At 42.4% G+C, this 16,727-nt stretch overlaps 1 protein-coding gene and 1 pseudogene across 4 annotated transcripts in view; one reads left to right on the top strand and one right to left on the bottom strand.

Moving 5' to 3' along the window:
- LOC138157655 (stonustoxin subunit alpha-like) overlaps positions 1–16,727 on the top strand; it is a 361,938-nt gene that overhangs the window by 196,673 nt on the left and 148,538 nt on the right. The window lies entirely within an intron of this gene.
- The window catches only part of LOC138158563 (GTPase IMAP family member 7-like), an 18,248-nt pseudogene continuing 14,908 nt past the window's right edge, over positions 13,388–16,727 (bottom strand).

Raw genomic sequence — 16,727 nt, 5'->3', positions numbered from 1 at the left:
TATATATATATATATATATATATATATATATATATTTAAATCTTGAACTCAAGCGCCCACAAGAAGAGCATTTCAATATACAGAGCAAAAAAGAGACGGTAGCATCTGCGATTGTGAATGTGTATTTTATACTGCTCTTTTTAGAAGTACAGACAGTTCTCACTTTGTGTAAATTTGCACTGATTTTCTGTAAAGAATTCTGGGAAAAAATCTGCTTTCCAATCTTAAAATCCTGCAGGATTTCATAACCTGTGGCTATCAGGACAGGCTGAGTGTTAGTGTAGATACTGAAACCAGCAAAGACCTTCTCAGAATTCCTGCAAAAACAATCGATGAAAATCCTCACTTGTGGCCCATTTGGTCCTCAAAGGCCATCTCAAACCTACATCTCATTGGAGGATACAACTGTGCTGGGGCATAAAGCTTTGAAAAATAGAGTTACTGGGGAAGTGGAGAGTCCAAGGTGGCAGCACATGGGCTCAGAGATGCTTCTGCAGCTGGCTGTCACCCAAGCACTGGCACCATTGTGAGAAGTAGCAAAGGGTTAAGTTTCTACAGGACAGCAAAATTGCTGAAGTGAGGCTACTGATAAAAGTAAGGTTAGCAGACTAGAGAGTAGCCTTGGGAAGAAGTTGTATTCCCAGTTCCCATAGAGCTCCTAGATATTACTAAAGGTGAAATAAAGTAAAATAAAGAGGAGCTGGCACCAGCAGGTGGATTTGACCAATTAGAAAGCAGACAATGGCCTTGGGAATCTTGGACTCAGATAAGGACACATCTAGGTCAGATTGATGGGGGGGGGGGGCAGGATCAGTAGTCTGGGGTTGTTACTGTGCTTGCTTAATGAACCTCATGTAATAAGTATATTATTTAACAGAATTAGAGCCTCATTAGTAATAATGTATGATAATGGAGAGGTGTGCCCAGAAGAGAATGTACCAATCAATTCTCTGAATGCAGTGTCTGCACCAAACTAATATATAAAACTTCCTTGGCTTTTGCATCTAGGACTCCTCCTTCCACAAGAAGAAAAGGGTCCACTTGTGGCTAGAAGGCATTCAATTACTCTGGATTTCACCTTAATAAATTACATTTGATATGAGATTTTGGGTATCAATTGTGTTTTTATTTTCCAAGTTGGCATTTCCAACACTGTGAATGGGATATGGGGGCCCATTCTGGCCAGTCTTCTGGGCCTCCAGCACCTGCCTGGCTGTGCATGCTGACCATGACCAAGACCCCAGCACTTACAGCAATTTCTAGGAGACCTTGCCAGTGCTGCCCACCACGAAGTCTGCTGCCAAGCCCATGACCAAGCCTGACAGGACCCAGGCTCCGGCACCGGAAAGCTGGGAAGTTACATGGTTCCTGTGTCAGGAGCCAAAATGCCACATGATTTTGGACAGCTGGTAACGCAGGTGATGGCTGCTCTTCAGAAAATGCCCCAACTCCAAACTGTACTGCTGTTACCAGCTCAAGTAACTGTGTAGTGGGCCCTACTGCCCGTCTTCGTCAATGCCATGCCTTTGCCTGAAGTCTCAAACATCCCAGCTGCCACCAGAATTGTCACATCAGATACACCAAACACTGCTGTCATTCCCACCCCTTCTACAGAAAATCCGCTTTCGATGCAGCTAGTTTCATTGGAGGAATTGTTCTCATGCTCCCTGTGCAGGCTCTAGATTTCTTCCTCTTGAAATTTTGCAAGTCCAAAGAACAAAACTAGCATATTCTGTAAGACACAAGCTTGCAACATGGACTAGTAGTTTACCTGTGTAGTTTGTGGAAACCCAAAGATCACCTTGTGAGATCTCTGACTTGGAAGACAGTGTTTCAAAATCTTTAAATCTCCAAAGGATGCATGTAGAGTATTTTGGAACATCTTCCTTGAAGAAAAAGCAGTTCAATCCCTTGTACTCAACAGGAATACTTAAACTATTCTGCATGAATCCTTGGGGCTTCTATTTTAAGCGGCTGCTGCTGGGAGATTTTTCCCCTCCCTCTATTAGGCAAATGAGGAAATTAAGCCCAACGGTGGTTAAATGACTTGCCCAAAGTCAGGAAGGCCAAAAGGAAGAGACCTAGGATTTGATTCTAGATCTTTCAATTTCAATTCTCATATTGTTCTGCTGTAGGCCCAGCTGGAGCTCATGTTGAGGAGGACAAAGAAGAAGGTGGAAGGTGTGGACATGATGGCCCAGAAGGAAGAATTCAAGGGACAGGGGATGTTTAGGCTGGAGGAGAGAAGGCTTAGGAAAGGCATGGTCTCTGTCCTCAGATACGTGGAGGGATATCATACAGAAGAGGGATTCGATGCCTTCCTGTCCCCAGAGAGCAAAGCTGGTACCAACAGGTGTCAGTTACAAGGAGAAAGATTTCAGATCAAGTAAAAAGGAAGAAGGTCCCAATAATTGGAGCTGCCCTCCACCATGGTATGGACCAAGAGAGCATGAGCTCACCATCAATGGAAGTGGCCACAGTTCTTAGAGCTGTTATAAAGGGGATCCATTCTTCAGGTAGAATGTTGGACTTAAAAGTTGCTTCTACCTCCTATGATTCTCTGAAGGCCTCAACTTAAAATGTGACTGACATATACTATAATATTAGAAATTGGTGCATCCCTGTTAAGAGGAAGCCTGACTACACATTTTCACTGGGGAGCATTACTGCTTTAAAATTTGCAAAGTGCTTTACAAATATTATCTCCTTAGATCCTCACAGCAGTTCTGGAAGGGAGGCATTATTATTATTTCAATGTTACAGATGAAAGAACTGAAGCAGGCAGAGGTTGAGAGACTTGCCCAAAGTCATACAGCTAAGAAGGGTCTGAAGTTGCACTTGAACTTGTCTATTCATCTTCAGGTCCAGCTCTCCACCCAATGTGAAACTGAGTTGCATCTAGGAAAACTTTATCTGGGTGTCTTAAGTCCTGTGGCCTGGAGAGAATTCTCCAATAGGAGTATCCCTCTTGCCTCCACAGAGCTATCCCTACACATGGAGAACAGAAAGATGTCTCAGGCTCCCCAAGGAACCTTCCCTTCTTCATTGTGTTTTTCCCATAGACTCCTCTCCTTGCGAGTCAACCCTGCACCAGTCTAAAAGCCCATTCCAGTCTAAACTTTTTATGACACTATGGAGAGTCCTGGTCACCTCTGCAGTAAAATCTGTCCTTACATATTACATGACTTTCTAGTTGATAACACCAAATCTCTTGGGAGCCTAGTTAATAGGCCCTGAAACTTAGATTAGACTTGACGGAAATAATTCAAACCTATTTCTGAAACTGTAGCACTAAGGCCCTGACTCTGGTCAGGGTATTTTCCCCATGCCATAGGACCAGACCTTTTAAGACCTCATCAATGTATGGTCAGTATCCATTTTTGAATACTACAAATTAGATAGGAAGGTTTTACCTTGAAGTCCACCCATTAATCACTCAGATGGAATCTGAAGGACCCTCTAAGCCTTCAGAGCAGATGTGGGCATTGACCAGGAATGAGGGTGCCTTGGCAGCAGTCATCCAGCATGTCCAGTTGGAATAGCCCACCCAGAGTGGGCATCTTCACCTTTTTCTGAGATGCAGACATTCTGGGCTCTTCCCTTTCCCTCTGATGGGATTCTTCAGCTGAGAAATAAAGAACTCCCTATTACCATTTCCCCCATCCCCCAAAGGTGAACATTCTCTTAATGCAGAAAAGACTTTCTTAGTGATCCTTCTGACCTGATTCTGCAACCCTGAATCAAGCAGCCCATTCAGAAGCCACCCAGGTCCAAAATGCTACCACTGTAAGGATTGCCCCAGAATAAGACTACATTTTTGATTTGGGGATTTTACAAATTGGGTCTTTACCCAAATCATGGGCTTACTAGACATCTAAATCTCATCTAGGATATGGGATGACATCAGGAGCACCCCACACTTGGATGGTCCTGTCAAACCAACTCATATGAATGATATGACTCCCACCACTCTCATGTCCCCACTACATATGATTGTGGGTATTGACATGATTGTCACTTACAGTCCCACCAAAGGGTCTGCTCAGAGACATGTCAGATATAATATGAACTCCCAAGTGGCCCATAATCACTGTGAGTCTTCTCAGGGCTGAAAACTCTTAGGTTAGTATTTTCTGATATGCCAGGGAGGGAATTGGGGCAGCTGGGATTGTGAGGGGATGAGTAACCACCACCCACATCCCCATAGTCAGAGGAGGGAAACCCCATCAGGAGGGGACAGCATTCGGTTCAGGGAATCTGAGCAACATATACATTTGTTGGATGTCATTTGCATTCACAGGAATGGTTCTGTCAAGCTTGGTCTCCCAGGGACAGGGTTCAGATCTGTCCTGCTGATCCTCAAGCACAGGCCTTGTTTCCTCAGTGTGTCGTTCCTGGCAAGTGCTTGTTTCTGCAACAAAATGTTCAGGAATGTGTGGGATAAAGACCCCAAAGACCCTTACCCAAGTAAGGTAAGAGGTTTCTCCTGGTAGAAACAGAAGCTGTTTATTCCTAAACAAGTCTCCTGAGTTGGGCGTTACTTGGGCAAAGTACAAAATCAAGCAAGCAGTTATATACCCTTGTACAAACAATTCTCGGACAACCCGAAAAAAAAATGCCAAATCCCCTCCCCTGTAACTGGACCTTTTTTCTCATTGATGGGAATGTGTATCCTTACAATCTTTTTACCCAATAGAAAATTGTTTATCAGAAGTAAGCTTATTAAAGATTCCATGTTACTTTTCTTGTTTACCAAAAAGTAGGTAATTTACAGAAACACCTGGCAGACATATTATTTTTGCAAAAAGTAGGCAACTTATAGATCAGTTGTTCCTTTTCTTGTTTACCAAAGGTAGGCACCTGGCAGATACATTATAGAAAAATAAAATTTGGGCCTATCAAGACTAAAGCCCAGCTTCAAGTTTGGTGACTGTCTCCTTTACTTTATGAGAATATTTTCACTTGTCCCACTCAAGGAGTTTGCAGACTTCATGGGTCACACATAAAGCTGAAAACTCTCCTCTCTTATGCAGAATCCAGTAGGGTTCTGTGTCACCTGCAGGGTCTCAGTGGTCACTCACTAAGTAGCCAAACTGTCCTCTCTGAAACTGTCTGTTTCCTGCTCAAATTACATCTGCCATGAAATTCCCAGAAGTCTGGAAGAAAATATCTACACAACAAATTGCTTCCTATTTCCTCATGATTTAACCAAGACAGGAAGATAGAATCAGAGGCTCATAGAACTAGAGGGACCTTGGAAGCCATATGGTACAACTTTATTTAACTGTTAAGGAAACTGAGGTCTGTATGGGACAGTAAAGACCCTTGTCCAAATTAAAGTCAGAGGCTTCTTAAGGTAGAAAGTAGAAAGGAGTTTGTTATGATCTCAAGAGAAAAGGCATCCCCAATCTGACAGAGGGCCAGAAGGAAGAAGCACCCTCCAGAAGGCAAAAGCATGATTACAAAGCCCTAATGTGGGAATTCCACACCCTCTCAACTGTCCCACCTTACCATTGGTTGGTAAGGTAAGCTCACAATCTTCTAATTAATGCCAACTAATTGGCACAAAGCAATCTCAATCCATTACCATAATTATTGCTAATGAGGCTCTAATTTTGTTAAATAACATACATCCTCCATGACGTTCACTAAGCAAGTGCAGTAACAACCCCAGAATACTGAACCCCCTTCAGCCCAACCTAGATGTGTCCTTATCTGGGCCTGAGTATCCCAAGGCTGCTGTCTGCTTTCTGATTGGTCAAATCCACCTGCTGCTATCAGCTCCTTTTATTCTACATTATTTCATTTTTAGTATTATCTAGGAGTTCTCTGGGAACTGGGAACCCAACTTCTTTCCAAGGCTGTTGCCTCAACTCTTCCCAAGGCTACTTGTCAGGTGCTTTTTATCAATAGTCTTGTTTCAGCAATTCTTGCAGTTCTGTAGAAACTTAACCCTTTGCTACCTCTCACACTCCCATTCCTTTCCCCAAACTAAAAACACCTCTAATTTGGTCTCACTAATTAATCCAATCAATTGCATTAACATCCAGTAACTCTTACATTACCTTGAAATACACAATGACCCCATATATATGGGGAAATGATACCGGACTTAGTTACCAAGTATCAAGAAGAAATAAGAATGTAATAAGATGTTCAGAATGGGGAAGTTTCAGTGCAAGTCATTCCTCCCAGGCCCAGGGAAGTTAGGTCACTTGCCCATGCTCACTCACACAAGTAGGCAGTGTCACACAGGTTTTTCTGTTCCTCCACAATTATCTCACTAAGTTTCAGATCAAATAACATAATGTCTATAAGAGTGATTTGTAAAATTGTAAAGCCTCTACAAATATGAGCTGTTATTATTTTGAGAAAGTGTGATGTGGCCTCAAAATGTCTTCCTGACTGGTCTGCAATGGCCTCACCTTCTCCTCATGTCTGGTGTAAAATCCCCAAATCATTTTATTTCTCTGGGTCTTACTTTCCTTTCCTATGAATCTAGGGCTTGGGACTGGATAAGCTGCCCCCCTAACCACTGTGTGCTAGAGGCAGCTCAGACGTGCTCAAGAGAGCTGACTATTGGATTTTTAATTTGGGCATCCCTCCCTCTCAGATTCCTGAACTTCATCTGTGTTTGTTCTGAGGGTGAATTACCTGCATTCAGCTCCTCTTTTGTTTAGTGGTCTGAGATTGAGGAACAAGTCAAGGTGTTTTCTGGCAGTTTCCTAACCCCTGCTTGACTTTGCTCTTCTGACCCCTCCTCCCTCTCCAGTTTTCTGGTGTGGGCAGAGGAGAAGGAAACATCCTGGGAGCTGGAAGTGAGGCTTAACCCTGCAGCCTGGGGTGGGGAGGATGTGGTGGTGGTACGGGGGAAACAACAGCAGCAGCAGCACCTGGTATGGCAGCATCTTCCCAGTGGCTACACTTCTGGCCCCAAGGGAATGAACCTGACTCTTTCCTGGCCCTGGGGAAGGTGGAGGCTGTTCTCCCTTCTTCTCCCCAGCAGCTCCAGGCACAGGTCAGGAGCAGAGAGAGCTGGAAGGGAGTGTTCTGACAGAACTTTGATCACCTGTGCCCCTCCCTGGCTCTTGCACTCAGTAGAGATCAGTGATTCTCATTGCAATGGATGCTATGAATGGTCAGTAAGTCTGGACAAATTATTTGCTGATACCTCTTGTTTTTTACATTAGAGTCATTTTGGGATCTTATCCCCTCCCCCACCAGGGAGCCCTCCCTTGTCATAAAGAAAAGAGTGAAAGGAAGTTACTTAAAACAGTGACCTTGCCTAAGCAGTGCATCCTTTTGGCCCTGCTGTCTCTCTGCCAAGGGGAGGAATGTATCTGTTCACTGGGAAACATGACTGTGTTTGTTATTGCTCAGAACTGTTTCCTTCTGGCCAAGTCAACAAGCCTTTGGTAAGTGCCTTCTGTGTGCCAGGTGCTGGGCTAAGCCCTGAGTACACAAAGAGAAGCAAACCCTGCCCTGTCCTAGAAGAGCTCACCTTGTACTGGAGGCTGATGTATATGCATAAATGATTAAATAGGAGGTAATTGGAGGAGGAGAGGGAGTGTGGCATAACAGAGATCAAGGCTCAGCCAGAGAGACCTGGATTCGAGTCCTGTTTCGGATACTAGCTGACCCTGGGCAAGTTACCCTCTCAGTGAGTGTTCTAGGATATTCTTTTTTCCATTATTTTTTAATATTTAAAAATTTTTAACATCAATTTTTAAAAATGTGAGTTCCAAATTCTCTCCTTTCTTCCAATCCCTTCCCTACCCATTGAAAGGGCAAACAATAGGATACCCATTATGCATACAAAATCATGTAAAATATTCCCATATAAGCTATGTAGCAAAAGAAAAAATTGTCAAGGAAAATAAAGTGAAAAAAAGCTTCAGTCTTTACTCAGAGTTCATCAGTTCTCTCTGGGGTTGGACAGCATTTTTCATCATGAGTCCTTTGGAATTGCCATGGATTATTGTACTGATCAGTGTAACTAAGTCTTTCCCATTTGATTGGTGTTACAATATTGATGTGGCTATGTACAAAGTTCTCCTGGTTCTGCTCACTTCACTTCACAGACTTCTTCCCAGGTGTTTCTGAAACCATCCCCTTGTTCAAATTAATTATAATTCCAATATTTTATATTTTATTTCACTCTGTAATTCATTCTATTCTGCAAATGGGGGGGGGTGGCAATAGGTTATACAGGAACTCTGATCCTTATCAAAGACCAGAATGCCTGTGATTCAGTCTGGAAAGAATTCAATAGGCCCAAGCAGACTTGGAGTCAGAATTGTAAAAGTTTATTGTATAAGTTACAGTGGGCAAGGGTCCTTAGGGGACCTGCAAACTTAAAGAAGACATAGGCATAGTTTTAAGGAGTTTAGGCAATAAATCAGATGTCAATTATGCAAACTAGGTAGGTAAGGGTGGGATTAGGGAGGGGTTAAGGAGTGGTCAATGCTTAAAGGAACATACACTTTTAATGTCAACTGCGAAGGCGTATTGCCCATAATTCACTGGGAAATAGCCCAAGGTGGGGGCTACCTGGAGGTGAGGTTTTAGGCCTGAAACATGACTAAGTCAGCTAGCGGTCAAGGGCTGACTGAGAAATGCCTAGTATGCCACCCATCAGTGTCATGTTTGACAAGATGGATGTTAGGAACCTAGGCTAAAGGAGACTCCGTATGTGTATGATTGGCTAAGGAGTTAACCTATAGATAGGGCATTGAAGAATTCATGGCTGTAGCTGGCCACTATACTAGGGGGAGATAACATTTGCCTAAGCTAAAATGTTTATAGATGGTTTAGTGAAGGATTCATAGTTGTAGCTTGTTATTGTTCCAAGCAGAGATAAACAATTCATGAGTTGTTTCTGGGCAGAGTGCTGGCAGGAGGAAGGGGCAGAGTTAATGCTCTGAGTCTGGGGAGGGGGAAATGTGATTTCACAGACTGGTTTTACAAATTGATTTTACAAACTGATGTTACAGACTGATATTACAAATTGAGTTTACAAATTGATTTTACAGACATAGATCCCAAGCACCCCATCACAACCACATTCTGTATTCTATGTAAGAATCCTCAGCTGCTTCTTTCCCTTGAAGTGAAGAAACATGAGTTCAAGTGTTCAGTCATCTTCCCTCACAGATGGATGTCAAAGTTTATTCTCCCTTTTGATTACTTGCCTACTTCTCCACTGTGTTAACAGTTCTGCCCTGTGTTAACCTTGTTTCAGGCAGTTAATACTCCAGGCTTTAACTAGATAAAAGTCCTGAGCAGCTGCAGCCATAGGTGGGTCTGGGTTCACTTAGAGGGATTTCTCCTGAGTCTGACTCTTTCTTTCCACTGGAATACCTGGACATTGCACCTTCAGATACCTCTCTGCAAACACATGCAAAACTCAGAGAAAAAGGAAACATTTACAAGTCAAAGAGAACAAATAGAACTTGCATCAGAGCTCACCAGAAAGGCTGCCCCTGACAGGGGCCCTTCCCCAAAGCCCTGAAGAGCCTCAGCCACTTACTGTCCTGGGGGCTGCCAAATCTGGAAGCTGCAGCTGCTGCCAAGCTGAGTTGGGTGGTGGTCATTGTGCTTCCTCTGTGTTGCCTGCCCACTCTGGGGATCTTCCCAGCTCCCAGCAGCAGCACCAGCAGTTCTTCCTGCAATTCTCTGGCCTGCTAGCTCTGCTTCTGTTTCTTTGCAGTACCCAGCAGGTAATAAAGCTATTCATTTCCCCCTCCAACCTCTAGTGGGAGAGTCTCTCTGCCCCTAGGGAGGCATATTTTAGAGTTTCCTTACTGCATGAGACACTGGTTCCCCCCAAGTTAAAGTTCAAACATAGCCCCAGAGCTGGATACCTCTGTTCTAAAGCCTCTCCCTTGCATTAGTTCCTATATTCTGCCCTCTTCTGACATTTCTCTCCCCACCCCCACCCCTCTCCATCAACTGTGGAGTCAGGAATACATCCCACCCTTCCAGTTGCTGAACTGCATTCCATTCCACTGGGTATCAAGATGGGACTTGGACCCTTGTCCATTTCCCTTTAGGTGCTCAATAACATGTTCCCCACCCTCCCCAGCACTTCCTTGCCTTGAGAAGCTCATTTATTTATTTAGTTTTAAAAAGCATTTTATTTTTTCCCATTACCTGTAAAGAGAAATTTAAACATTCATTTTAAAATAAAATTTTGAGTCCAAATTTTCTCCCTCTTTCCCCTCCCTCCTCCCTTAGATGGTAAGTAAATTTATATACCTTATGTGTCTTCAATCATGTAAAACATATTTCTGTATAAGTCATGTTATAAAAGAAGAAATAGAACAAAAGGAAAAATAACCACACAGAATGTGAAAAATAGTATGCTTTGATTTGCATTCAGATTCCATTATTTCTTTCTCTGGATGTTGGTATCAATTTCCACATAACCATAATATACCATAACTTGTTCATCTCTTTCTCCCCATTGATGGGTATCCCCTCCATTTCCAATTTTTTGCCACCACCAATAAGACTGCTATAAAGATTTTTATGTATTTCCTTCCCCCTCCCCCACTTTTGGTCTCTTTGATATAGACCTAATAGAGGTAATCCTGGAGCAAAGTTTTATAGCCCTTTGGGCATTGTTCCAAATTGCTCTGCAGAATGGTTAGATGTGTTCACAACTCCACCAATGCTGCATTAGTGTGCCAATTTTCCCACATCCTCTCCAACATTTTATATTGTCTTTTTTCTCTCTAATTAGTCAATCTGATAGGTGTGAGGTTGTACCTCAGAATTTTTTTGATGTACATTTCTCTAATCTATAGTCATATAGAGCATTTGTTCATATGGTTATACAAGGCTATAATTTCTTCATCTGAAAAATGTCTGTTCATATGATTGATGATTTATCAATTGGGGAATGACTTGTTTTTCATAAATTTGAATCAGTTTTCTATATATTTGAGCAATGACGCCTTTATCAGAGACACTTGCTGTAAAAACAGTCTCCCAGATTTCTGCTTTCCTTCTAATCTTGGATACATTTGTTTTGTTTTTTCAAACCCTGTTAAATTTAACATAATCAAAATCATACATTTTTTATCTCAAAATGCTCTCTATCTCATTTGGTCATGAATTCTTCTATTTTCAATAGATCTGACAGTTAAACTATTCCTTGCTCTACTAATTTGCTTATAGCATCACCATTTATATCTGAGTCATGTCCCCTTTTTGACCTTACCTTATGTTTGTATATGGTGTAAGATGCTTTAGGCTGTAGCGAATTAGTTCTCTCATCTCTGGGAAATAAGAGGCAGTGAATACTTGGTAGTAGTCAAAGCAATATCCTTTGCCAGAGGGTGAGATTAAGGAGAGTAGGAAGGATTGTTGCTATTCCAAGCTCAGGACACAGCCTGCTTGTTGGGTCTTAGCTCTGTGAAACAGGGTGTCCTCAAATAAATTTACAGGTTAAACTTTGTACATGACCATAACAGAATTTTGTTATAATGGAAAATGTTTTGTATTTAACCACCAGGTTGTAAAATAGAAAAAGGAGGCAATAGGGTTATTGATAAAACTTCAGGACTGTTTGTATAGGAGACTGCGAGCTTTTCTTGAAAGCAGAATTTGTTCAGGATAATCAAGGGACTTGCATCAATATTATGTCAAATTTGGTAAAGAGAAGAAATCAGAGTTGTTTGATCAAGAGTATGAAAACGGGCAATTTAGGGAAATTTCATAGTCTCTCTCCTGGGCTATCTGCAGGTAAGTATTCAGCCTATACATGGATGTATTTTGGCTGCTACATGGGACAGTCAGTAAACTTCTCACTATTATGAGAGTGTTTCTGCCTCCTGATTTTTATAACCCAACAGTAGTAAATAAAAAGCATGGGGATGTGGGGATGGCTTCTTAGAAGGGATGACAATTCAAGTAGAAGCTTCAGCCTCCAGTAACCAAAGAGTTTACACTACATTTATGAAAACAATATAAACTTGTGAGCCCAAATGGTGACACTGACAAGGCAACTTATGGCCCACAATCTGGTTAAACCTCTCTAGGAAGTGTTGTAGAAGGTAGATAAACGGGGTAGCTAGGTGACCCTATGAATAGAGCACCAGCCCTGGAATTAGGAGGATCTGACTTCAAATCCATTCTCAGACACTTAACACTTACCAGCTATGTGACCTTGGGCAAGTCACTTAACCCTAATTGCCCTTCCTTCCCCTCTCCAAAAAGAAACAAAAATTAAAAAAAAAAACTTAGAGAACAGGCATCATCAGAATGGAAAAGAATTATAGGTAGGGAAAGTTTGGGGAAGAGTCCTTGTGTTTTTAACTGGTTTTTAAAGGATGAGAATGATGGAAGTGATGGCCAAGAAAAGGGGAAATGTTTTGGGGGTGGGGGGAGCACAGAATGGAGCTCAGACATTTTCTAATTGTACACAATGAGTTTTGAATTCTTGCCTTCTCCTGGCTGTAGCTAGCTGCCTGTTCCCATAGCCTGAACATAAGAAATTAGGAAGTTCTATCTTGCTGGGCTCTCCTTCCCAGCTCCGGCCTTGTCTTACCTTATTCCCGATCTTCGGACGTCTCCGGCTTCTTGTCTCCAAGAAGAACTTACCCCCACACAACACCCATGGACACGGAGGTTGCCAAGCGAGGCTGCTCTTTATTCAGTTACACCTTAACAGTGTGGCCATCAGAACAAAGCAGAATGGAACCATGGGACAGAGAGAGAGAGAAAAGGAGGGAGGGAGAGAGAGAGGGAGCCTCCCCTTGCTTTTTCCCTAATATCCTTATCATTCTTCTTTCTGTCACATGCCATGTGGGAGCCAATTGTGCACTCTCCCGAGTGCAGGGCAAAGGAGTATGTGTTAAGAGGAGTCCGTGTTGATAAGGCATGTTCAATGCCACGTCGGCCTTTCCCAACCTGGCAAAGTCGGCTCCCACGGCCCTGCGCTCAATGCCATGTCAGCCCTTTCGGCCCTGCAGAGTCGGCCTCCACATCTCCAAGCTCCTGCCCCTCAGAGGTCACGTGCACCCCCTCTGACATCCTGTGACTGCCGCAGTGTCTCTCACACTCACGGCTCTATCACTATCTGCTACTGTTAAATATCAGGATACATTCTTCTGAAGGGCATTGTTCTTTAGCAAGCAGTGTGATGGACCAGAAAGAACATTAGACTTGTAGTCAGGAGACTTTGGGTTCAGCTGATGTCTGCATCCCTTATTACCCATGTGACCTCTGTTACTTAAGGTCTCTTTGTATCACCAGCTGATGTTGTGGAAACTAGCTATGAAATGATTCTGGTTGTCTGAAGGGCTACTTGTGAAAGAAAATCACAGCAAATAATAAAACAATGGGTGAAATAATCCTTACGACTTTTGAAAGTGTGCTCAGATTATGCTTGGCCATGCCTAGGGAACTTCAATAATTTTTCTTGTAAATCAAGATTTAATATTTTTAATGTTTCCTTCTCCTCCTCAAAGATTCTCTTTTTCTTATCAATATTTTCCTTTTGCTTCCCATAAACTTCATTTTCCTCTTTCACCTTTTCTTTTTCCAATTCTTCATTTAACTTCATATATTTCTGTCTGATTTCTTCTCTCTCCCTCTCAAACTGCTCCTTGTACTGTTGTAGAAGAGCCTCTGTCTCCTTCTGGAGGAGCTCTTCCACAGATTTATATATATTGTTGGTGTAGTGGGTGCCCCCATTATTTTGCACCATCTTCTCAATCATGGCCATCAGCTCTGAAACCTGGGAATGTCTCTGGGCTCCACTAGCCTTGTTGTTAAATGCACAGCACCGGTGTTCACACTTCTCCTACAGCTCCTAGAAATAGGGGTCATCAATGGTTCTTACATAATCCCCTACACTTTCTTCTCCAAAGTCTTCTTTGCAAGTGAATACAATGATTAAAAACTTCACTGCTTCAGCTCCTAGAAGATGATAAAGCCATTCAACAGCTGCCTTCTCCTCCCTGGTGAAATGACCCAATTGCAGCATTAGGAGTACAGCATGTGGTCCTGGAGAGGATCGTGTCATGAAGCTGTAATGGGAATGCAAATTTGGAAGATCTTCCCTGCCCCTAGGCTAAAGTGCACCAGAAGCCTGGGGAGGGAGGCTTGTTTTTCAGTAGATACTTTTTGATTGGCCAGTGGGTCAATAAGGTTGTTACATTCTCTGAGCCAGGAGAAGGCTATATAAGCCCTGATGTGTAGCTTTGTTTTGGGACTCACTTTGAGAAGTGTTCTGTGATTTGATCTGAATTCTGGGAAGCCGTTGTTGAGAGTCCCCCCGCTTTGAAAAACCCAGATGTAGAAACCCAGATGTTGACTGGGTATGGATGTAATGGTTGGACAGTTTGGAAAGCTGTGTACTTGATCTGTTTCTGTCTTGATAATACTGTCTGTATATTCTGAAGTTCGGGGTGCTGACCTTTCCTCCTGAACAAGGTAAACGATATATGTCTGACTGATTAAAGTAAGCTTGTTAACCCATTTTGAGTTGCTTTCCTTTAACAAACCAGATCCAAGAACCTGTATGGGCAGCAAACCCTGAGGACGCGCTTGGGGTGCTCGCTGCTACAGAAGCGAGCTATTTCATCCACGTTTTCTTTCTCCTCAGTGTCAGTGTCAAAAATGCCTGGAGTATCAACCACAGTAATGTCCCTCCCCTTCCATGTGGTCCTGACTTTCCTGCAGACCTTGGTGACTGACCTTGCTGAACATGAAGATTCAAACTATGTTCCTGCCCAGGGGGGTGTTTCCTGTTGCACTTTTCCCAGCCCCTGTTTTCCCCACAAGGACAATTCTGAGTTCTGTTTCCCTTGAGTCTCCTCCACTGTTGTCTGATTCTACAGGAAATAAGTGAAAAAGAAGAATGAATGACTGGGTTTTGTAGATGATTGTAATAAAGCTGATGTGTATACAAAGGTGCCCTAAGGGTTAATAGTAATGATTACTTTCCTAGGCCCCCTGAGGGGGGTTGAGGCTTATTCTTAGCCCATCCTGTAATGTGAGGGTGCCTTAGTGCCCCTTCCCCTTATCTCAAAATACCATGAAACCTGTACCAAAAGAACTGCTTTTGTTCTCCTTATCCTGTGCTCCCCATCCTGTATCATTCATTTTCTCCATCCTGTGTCATTCATTTCTCCATCCTGTGTCATTTATCTTCCCCATTCTGTGTCATGACAACCTTTCCTTATCCTGAGAGCAACCACCTTCCTCACCTTGTTTGTACCTATCTGGTCCCTAAATCTCCAACCCCCATAGAAATTCTAAAATTACATCATCATTCTATAGGCTATGTTACTTTCTATGTATATAAGTCTAGTCCTTTTCCTATATCAAGGCCTTTGTTGAGCTCCTTGCTAAGTCTCACGCCCACAGGCTTTTGCATCAACAAAGCTCCCTTTGGCTAAAGAGAAGGTCAGATCGAATTCTTTCAAATCTGAACCAGATCTCCTACTCTGACTTCATCAAAGCCCTGCTCAGAAATCCCAGCATGACAAGGAGGTGACTCTGAGGTTCTTGAAGGCTATGCTCATGAGCAGAAGTTGAGAATGGTCCTAACAATCTGGACAGGCTTTGTGCATGATCAACTCTTTATTGTCCTGGTGAAATTCACAAATCTTGGTCAGCAGAAGGCAGGCCACCACCACCAGATTGACTGTTTTTTGAGGGTTCTTAGGAGATAGTTTCTTAAATGTATAAACTCAAAATTCCACCATTCCTCTGGGGCTTGTAAGGAAGGAGTCATTATTGCTTATTGGAAAACACAGGCCTGAATGTACACATTTATACATAGCCATATAATACCAGTTATATTAGCATTTGAGGCCTTTTCCTGTGTTAGGACTCTTGTGTGATGTGCAAGTTTATTCCTCCCTTCTCTAAAGAATCTGAATAACAGTTTCTTGGTAAGAATACCAAGAGAGAAAAGCTATAATCTCTGAACACTGAGTGCAGATAGAAGTACATTTTTTTCACTTCATTTATGTTGCTTTTTGTTTTTTTGCAACATGGCTGATATGAATATATGAGTTGCATGCCTTGGAAGGTAAAATGCCTTTTCAGTGGGCTAGGTAAGAGATGGATGGAGGGAGAGTATTTGGAACTCAAAATAAAAAAAAATTAATTAAGAAAAGTTAAAACTGTAATTAGGAATACTTAACAAAATAAATAAAATACAAAAAAAGAAAGCTTATTTTCCATTCCCTCTAGGCTCTGAATGAGCATTTCACATGTAACATCCCATAAAAAAATTACAAACATGTACACCTCTATCAATCTCTGATTCCTCACTTATGGGAACAACCCAAGGTCTTTCTTCTATCACTTGACAGATAATTGGCAGCTTTCCTTTAGGGATTGTCTATTACTTTTTGCTATTGCTCCTAAAACTAGTCGAGAAAGTCTTTCCATCTTGTTCAATTAACTTCACTGATGAGAGCCCATTTGGACTCAGATGGCCCATATCACCTGGCATCAGAGATAAGTTTCTCTATAGCTCCATTGTCAGCCAAACTTGAATAAATCAGGGAATCTTTCAGCTTCTTATGCTCTTCTCCTCAACCTGTTTTGTGCTTTTGGATTTTAAGACTTCCAAGACCTGGAAACTGAGGTAGCAAATAACACCTTGGTCCTCACCTATCATCATTTTGGAATCTCCAACCCTCACTGCCCAAACTGGGGTCTCTGGTAGAGATAAGAAAAGAGACTTTTCACATACAATAAAA

This window comes from Petaurus breviceps, unplaced genomic scaffold (assembly GCF_028583685.1).
Source record: "Petaurus breviceps papuanus isolate PSGF00001 unplaced genomic scaffold, PetGlider_PUasm1.0 115, whole genome shotgun sequence".
In the NCBI taxonomy this organism is placed as follows: domain Eukaryota; kingdom Metazoa; phylum Chordata; class Mammalia; order Diprotodontia; family Petauridae; genus Petaurus; species Petaurus breviceps.
Note: the sequence above shows the minus strand (reverse complement) of the source record. Positions and strands in the feature narration are given on the sequence as shown.